This window comes from Prunus avium, chromosome 8 (genome assembly GCF_965620075.1).
Source record: "Prunus avium chromosome 8, drPruAviu1.hap1.1, whole genome shotgun sequence".
NCBI classification, from domain to species: domain Eukaryota; kingdom Viridiplantae; phylum Streptophyta; class Magnoliopsida; order Rosales; family Rosaceae; genus Prunus; species Prunus avium.
In genome coordinates this window covers 7076014-7084600 of record NC_142291.1, presented here as the reverse complement: position 1 = coordinate 7084600, position 8587 = coordinate 7076014, and the positions used below count along the sequence as shown (strand labels likewise).

General features: G+C 34.1%; 1 pseudogene; it reads right to left on the bottom strand.

Annotated features, from left to right (window-relative positions):
• Positions 1 to 1207: 1207 nt before the first annotated feature.
• LOC110773112 (ornithine decarboxylase-like) lies at positions 1208 to 2499 on the bottom strand (annotated as a pseudogene).
• Between the last annotated feature and the right edge of the window lie 6088 nt (positions 2500 to 8587).

Below are 8587 nucleotides of genomic sequence, written 5' to 3'. Positions count from 1 at the left end.
CACTGGCGCGCACATAGGTCTTAATAGAGAAATTGGTTCAAGAGGCTTTAGTGAGGGAGATGAAGGAACTAGCAACAAGAACAAGCGTGCTGCTCTATTCCCCCAAAGTGATCTTCCCTCAAGGTCAAAGTCATCTAAATCCACCAAAATGGATGAAGCCATTGAAGCTTGGACAAAGTCTCTTAATGCCAAGACTGAAGTTTCATTGGCAAGACCTGTAAGAGTGAGAAGGAAGTATCCTCTCCATATAGAGAATTGAGCTCTGTTGAGGATTGTGTGGAAATATTGGAGGCCATGGAGGGAGTGAATGATGATGCTTATGTGAAAGCTTTGGATAAGTTTACTAATTTGGATTGGAGGAAAATGTTCGTGAAGATGTCGGATCCACGGAGAAGAGTGTGGCTCAATAGCCTACTAAAGTGAACGAGAGTGAATGAGTCTTAATTTATTTAGATTAAATGATTAATTGAGCTTAGAGTTACTGTTTAATCATTGGTTTAGAGTTAATGTTTCTTTTTTGTTTTTGGTTCAAAGGGATACTTCGATTAAATTTAGTGAAATATTTTGTCTTGATTGTTGTTAAGAAGTAGGCCAAGAGATTGTAACAAAGCAACAAAGCTCTGACGTTTATTTTGTGTTTGTGGTGGAGATATTATATTGGGTTAACTGTAGTTCCTTTTTAATTGGATTTTGAAATTTCTGTTGCTATGTGTCTGAGAATTTGGAAATTAGGGATTTGTGTGTGTGAATTTGTGGAAATTTGCCCTATAATTATGTGTTATCGATCTTTGAGTTTTCGGGTATGTGCTGCTTATATATCCAACTAGTTATCCTGTACATTGGTTTGGATTAATATGCATCGATCTTTGAGTTTTAGAGTATGTGCTGCTTAAATATCTTAATTATAAAAAATGAAGAAAAAAAATTGTTTTCAAGAATTCAATCAAACAAGTTTTCAAATTTTAAAGATTCAAAAACAGTTTTCAAGTTGCATACCAAACAACTTTTTGAATCTTACAAAATGGATTTGAGAACTCCTTGTTTTCAAGAAAAATAACAATTTTTGAGTTCTCTACTTAGATAGGATACCAAACAAGCCCTTATTTTCCACTCCCCACTTCTAACAGTTTTTTCTCTTTTAATAGAGCAGAAAAGAAGAAATTACAGGAAAATAGCATCAGCCATACCAAACCCAACAAAATCTAGTTTAATTATTAGCACTTGTAAATGCCAGGTACGTGGGAATAGCAGAAATGCAGAAGCCATTGAAGTTGGTTCCAGCAGAAGTTGTGTAGGCGCCCATGTTGTGGAACACAAGATAATCATTCAGCTTTAATTCAGGCAGTTTGCAGTCAGCAACAACTGTGTCCAATGAATCACAAGTCGGCCCAAAAACTGTTGATGAATATGTCTCTTGATTTTGGTGAGGACTTAGAATTTGGAGCGGTGAGATTTGCATAGAGGATTTATCATATGCTGGAAGATTAAATGACCCATAAATTCCATCACTAATCCAATACTCTCTTTTCTCTCCCCTCACTCTCTTCCCCATCACATTTGCAACCATTGTGAATGCAGTTTCAGCAAAGAACCTTCCTGGCTCAGCCATCACCGTCAGATCAGAATCTGACTGATGATCAGAAAAGTAGTCTTTGATGGCAACATTTATAGTCTCGGCTATTTCATCAAACAATTGATGACCCACCGCCAATATCAAGAATATGCATTTTGGGCATTTTGAGCTCATCAGCCACATCAAATGCAGCTCTAGCGGCAGCTATTGCTCTGCCGTACACTTGAGATTCAGATGCTTTCGATCCCACGTGGAACGAAATTCCCACCACTCTTAACCCTAGTTTGTGTGCGTGTCTAAGGAGTGGTGCGACCTCCTCAGGCAACGCACCAAATTTGGTCCCAAATGCACGCCACGAGCTCTTGTCATTCGGTACATCAATCCGAAGCAACAAGGAACATTTGGGGTGGCACCTTTTGATCTTATCAACTTCGTCCATGGAGTCAAAGGTCGCAAGATCGACCCCGACTCCAGCAGCGTACCTTAAATGGTACTCACCCTTGCATGGATTGGCATAAACAATTCTCGTGGGGCTTATGCCATGAGCAAAGACGGCCTCGATCTCGGCCTTGCTGGCACAATCAAAGCTTGCACCAAGTGTTCCCAATGCAGCAATGAATGCAGGCTCATGGTTACACTTGACAGCAAAGAAGGGCTGAACATTGGGAAGGCAATGGCTCCATTTTTCCATGAGGCTGACAAGAACCCCCAAATCTAGAACGTAAAACGGTTCGTGTTTGTCTTGTTTGTTGATGATGGATCTGATGTGGGTGGTAAGTTGGTGCCTGGGTATGTCAGCTGGAACATGCTGATCACCTTTCACTTGGCTTGCAGCCAACTTGACTTGGAGGCTGCTAAAGGTGGAAAGGCTTGGAATGCTAGGAAGGATCAATGCCATGGAAAAATGTGTTTAATCTGTTTGTGGAAGCTAGAGATTGATCTCTAAACTATTTGTGAAGTTTGAGAGAGCAGTTTAATATCGGTAATCTTTTTATATAGATAATTTCATCAGAATGGGCATGACCGACCAACCATGTCTCATCTTTCGCAGTAAAATTAGAACTCTATCCAATGCCAACGGGTCTAGTCATTACTGCCTGTATTAAAAAAAAAAAAAAAACTTATCTAATAACTAAAGCATCTCTCTAATTCCATGAAAAGCACGTGGTCTGCTGGAATATTTGGCAACACATTGAATTGAATGATCTTCTTATTAAAATTTTCAAGCTTTTGCTTCCCAATTAGCTCTTCCATCTCTCTGTCCTTTTTGTTTCTGTTTTTTTATTTGTACTTAAGGCATAAGGGTAAATTTGGAAAACAAAAGCTAGGTTGTCTCTTGTATTAATGACATTATTTTAAGTGTAACAAAAGTGACACATATTATGTGGAAAAGGGAGAAGGTTCAAAAGAGAAGGTTTAGAGAACAGGTTGCTAGCATTCCCCTTAGGCCCCATTTGGTTCATGGGAAAGGAAGCTTGGGGATGGGAAATCAATTCCTTTCCCATGTTTGGTAAGTCCAGGAATGGGAAATCGTTGCCTAACACATAGGAAAGTAGGGGGGAAAGTGAAACCCTCCTTCCCCCTTGGGTTTTTATTTTCCCTTCTCGTGGGAAAGTAAGACTAGCATTAAATGCACATTTTTTATGACTAATTTGTCCTTACTAATAATTTATAACTATAATTTTATACAACAACTATTTGATATTCTTTTTTTTTAATTCATATTTCTTAAAAACTCCCAGCTTCTATTTCCCAGAACGTATCTATTTCTCATAACTTTGTTTATACAAGGAAGGCAAAACTTCCACCTTACCTAAGTTTTCATATTCTCATCGTCAAGACAACTTCAAACAAGGTGGGTATTATACTTCTATTCATCACCCAATATTTTCCATGTTTATTTTTCTTCTTCCTTTTTTTCTTTCCATTGAGCACCCAAATATATGAATTGACTCTAGTTCTAGGTTTAATAGTTGGATTATTTGATGTCTTTCTACTTTTTCTTTTTCTTTTTCTAGTTTTAACATGTGTGATGGCTCCTCAAATCTCTTTATTTAGAGACAAACTACCAACCCAATATTTGAAGAGTTTTCAAATTCAATCATCTTCACTTCTTAAAGGAGATTAAACTAACCTTACTTGATGAAGCTATTGATGCAAACGTTACTTGTTGTATTTGAATAAAATCTTGGGAGTTTCACTAAAACACCCAAAATGGGGGCTGAAATTATAAAAAAAACTTAACACCCAAAACACTTTATAAACACACCCAAAACCCATCATTACACACACTTAAAACCCATTTATAAACACACCCAAAAAATATACAATTGTTGATTTTGGGTGTGTTTCTATGTTTAAATAGTATTTGGGTTTTTTTATAAATACATGTCTAGGATTGGGTTTATTTATAAATTTGTATAAAATCTTCCACCTTTGGCAAAACAAAATATATTAGTTTTCGTATTTGTTTATGAATAACCAAAAAGATTTAAGAAAAAATTTATTTGTATTGAACAAACAAGTTTAAAACAACAAGAAAAGAACATGAGAAAGAATGATTATACAACTAGTTAATGTTGTTTGTTTAAAATATATAAATAAATAAAACCAATTTTCCATGGCAACTAATTAATTTAGGGACAATACTTCCCTTCTTACCTTCAATTGTGGCTCAATCACAAAGTGACATGTGTCCTCTCTTTCTTAATTGTCAAAATAACTTCTTTTTCACTTTTACTGAACCCCTAGCTTTTTACCCAAACAGAAAAAAAAAAAATTCCTTTTTTTTTCACTTTGATATTTCTCAACCATTTTAAAAATAATAATTTTCCTTCTTCAATCAAAATTTTAAGTATTTGTGCCCTTTCCAACTCTAACTTTAATAATCCCTCTACAACCAAAGTTGCCATTGACAACATTTGTAGACATATATATAGTTTCTTCACGGAGGCTTTTTCAATACATCATCATGTTACCAAGTGAGAAAATAAAAACAACGGTATTTTTTTTTTCTTTTCTATTTTGGTAAAAAGTTTGGTTCAGTAAAAGTGAAAAAAAGAAGATGTTGTTTTGGCAAATAAAAAAGAGAGGACACATTTCACTTTGTGGTTGAGTCACAATAGAAGGTAAGGAGTGCTAAAATATGAAAACCTACGAGAGAATATTGTTTGTGCGAATTTCTGTGTATTCTTCTCCTTGTAGCAGGTCATATATTATAGTACAATAAAACCTTGAAGGCCAAGGAAAGTTATAACTCATAATTCTATTTACGGCAGGAAATCATAAATAAAAGGGAAATCAATTACACTTCATATGGGAATCCTTGGTGTGCAAGGAAAGTCACAAGTCACGCCAACACTCCCCTTCAAGTTGGTGCATAGATGTTGCCAATGCCAAACTTGTCTATTGACGTGTGGAACTCTTTACTGGAAATTGCTTTTGTCAAAATATCTGCTAATTGATCTCGAACTTCACGAAAGGGAACTGAATTACTTTAGTCTCAAGCTTTTGTTTGATGAAGTGTCGATCCACCTCAACATAATACAAAGATCATGTTGAACCAGATTCTGTGCAATAGCTATTGCAGTCTTGTTGTCACAAAAGAGATTCATTATCGATGTAGGTTCATACCCAAGTTCAATAAGCAACTTCCTTAACCAAAGAAGCTCACAAATTCCTTTAGTCACTACTAAAAAAAACCCCTTGAGCGACCAAATTTTGCGCAACGAAACAAAATTCGTCGCGCAAAGTCACTTTGCGCGACAAATATAAATAATCGTCGCTCAAAGTCTTACGCGACTCAATTTTGCGCAACGAAAAACAAATCGTCGCACAAAGTCACTTTGCGCGACAAAACTTTGCGCGACGACAAAGAATCGTCGCGCAAAGTAACTTTGCGCGACGAATACTAGAATTCAGTGCACAAAGTTTTGCGCGACGAATAGTGATTCGTCTCGCAAAGTATTTACAAAAATAAATAAATAAAAAATTATTTTTAAAAATTTTTGGATGCCTTTGCGCGACGAAATAATAATATTCGTCTCGCAAAGTCTTTACTAAAATTAAATAAATAAAAAAATTTGGATGACTTTGCGCGACGAAATAATAATCTTCGTCTCGCAAAGTCTATACAAAAATAAATAAAATAAAAAAATTATTTTGTTAGAAAAATATATTATTGTAGTTCGGATTGGGTTTTTGTTAGAAAATATATATTTTAAATTGACGATCAAATTGGTGCATTGTATTCATATAGGGTCAAGGAATGTAGCTGTAAAAAATCATCAAAATCGGAGTTAAAATAACTGTTTAATCGTGATTTTTGTTTATAACCATCGAAAAGTTTTGTCCAATTACGTGATCTCTGAATGTTTATTTTTTCCGATTTTTGGGGTATACGATCTCGAAGTATAAACAAACAAGTTTGACGGTTGGATCGTTGAAACTGGTTTCATAGAATACATATGCTATTAAAACAATATATTCACTAACAATTAAGAGTTTATTTATACTTTTGTTAAATATAACATAAGATTTTGTGGTATCCACTAGTGTAAATATTTTAAATTGACGATCGAAGTGGTTCATTGTATTCATATAGGGTCAAGGAGTGTAGCTGTAAAAAATCATGAAAATCAGAGTTGAAATAACCATTAAATCGTGATGTTTCGTTTATAACCGTCGAAAAGTTTTATCCTATTACTTAATCTCTGAATGTTTATTTTTTCCGATTTTTGGCGTATATGATCTCGAAGTGTAAACAAACAAATTTGACGGTTGGATCGTTGAAACTAGTTTCGTAGAATGCGTATGCCATGAAAACAATATATTCACTAACAAATAAGAGTTTATTTATACTTTTATTAAATATAACATAAGATTTTGTGGTATCTACTAGTGTAAATATTTTAAATTGACGATCGAATGCAATCATTGTATTCATATAGGGTCAAGGAGTGTAGCTGTAAAAAATCATGAAAATCAGAGTTGAAATAACCATTAAATCGTGATTTTTCGTTTATAACCGTCGAAAAGTTTTGTCCTATTACTTAATCTCTGAATGTTTATTTTTTCCGATTTTTGGTGTATATGATCTCGAAGTGTAAACAAACAAATTTGACGGTTGGATCGTTGAAACTAGTTTCGTAGAATGCGTATGCCATGAAAATAATATATTCACTAACAAATAAGAGTTTATTTATACTTTTATTAAATATAACATAAGATTTTGTGGTATCTACTAGTGTAAATATTTTAAATTGACGATCGAATGCAATCATTGTATTCATATAGGGTCAAGGAGTGTAGTTGTAAAAAATCATGAAAATCAGAGTTGAAATAACCATTAAATCGTGATTTTTCGTTTATAACCGTCGAAAAGTTTTGTCCTATTACTTAATCTTTGAATGTTTATTTTTTCCGATTTTTGGCGTATATGATCTCGAAGTGTAAACAAATAAATTTGACAGTTGGATCGTTGAAACTAGTTTCGTAGAATGCGTATGCCATGAAAACAATATATTCACTAACAAATAAGAGTTTATTTATACTTTTATTAAATATAACATACGATTTTGTGGTATCTACTAGTGTAAATATTTTAAATTGACGATCGAATGCAATCATTGTATTCATAAAGGGTCAAGGAGTGTATCTGTAAAAAATCATCAAAATCAGGGTTGAAATAACCGTTAAATCATGATTTTTCGTTTATAACCGTCGAAATGTTTTGTCCCATTCATTGATCTCTTAATGTTTATTTTTTCTGAATTTTGGTGTATATGATCTCGAAGTATAAAAAAACAAGTTTGACGGTTGGATCGTTGAGTAGCTTTAAATTTATTTATTTTGTACGTATAACACTTAAGAAATTGAATAGTATATGTATTTATTACTAGCTTTAAATATTTTTTAAGACTTTGCGCGACCAATTGGTATTTCGTCGCGCAAAGTATACTCTCAAAATTTGGGCGTGTACCAAAAATGGGAATTTAAAAAAAAAAAAAAAATTTGACTTTGCGCGACCAATATATAAATATTCGTCGCGCAAAGTATACTCTAAAAATTTGGCGGGCACCAAAAATGGGATTTTTAAAATAATAAAAAAATTTCGACTTTGCGCGACCAATATATAATTATTCGTCGCGCAAAGTATATATTCTAAAAATTTGGCGGGCACCAAAAATGGGATTTTTTTTAAAAAATTTCGACTCTGCGCGACCAATATATAATTATTCGTCGCGCAAAGTATATATTCTAAAAATTTGGCGGGCACCAAAAATGGGATGTTTAAAAAAAAATTTCGACTTTGCGCGACCAATATATAAATATTCGTCGCGCAAAGTATACTCTAAAAATTTGGCGGGCACCAAAAATGGGACGCGGGAATATTTTGGTCGCGCAAAAGTTTGGGCGACCAGAAATTCGTCGCGCAAAACTGAAAAAATTTGGCGGGCACCGAAAATGGGAATATTTTTTTAAATTTTTTTTAAACACTTTGCGCGACCAATATATTGTTTCGTCGCGCAAAGTGATACTTTCTTTAAAAGCAAAATAACTCCTCCACCATTTTCTCAATGTCTTCTAAATCCTACCATTTCTCTCTTTCCCACTCCCCAAATCCTACCATTTCTCTCACACTCACTCCTCTCACTTAATCTCTCATCTCTCTCTTCACTATCTCTCTCTCTCTCTCTCTCTCTCTCTCACTCACTCTCTCATCTCTCTTTTCATCATCTCTCACTCTCACTCACTCTCTCATCTCTCTCTCACTATCTTCTCTAATTCTCTCACACTCACTTCTCTGTAAATTTTAATTTTTTTTCATTAATATGTGTTTTTGGAGTTAGTTTTGAGTTTATGCCAATTATTTGTCATTATTTTATGTTATTGTTTTGTTATTTGACAATATTTGTTTTTTTTTTTTTGTAGGGAATTGTTGAGGCTTTGATGGCTAAAGTTGAGGATTTGATATAAGAGGCTTGTAGATTTTATTATTGTACTTTGTTAATT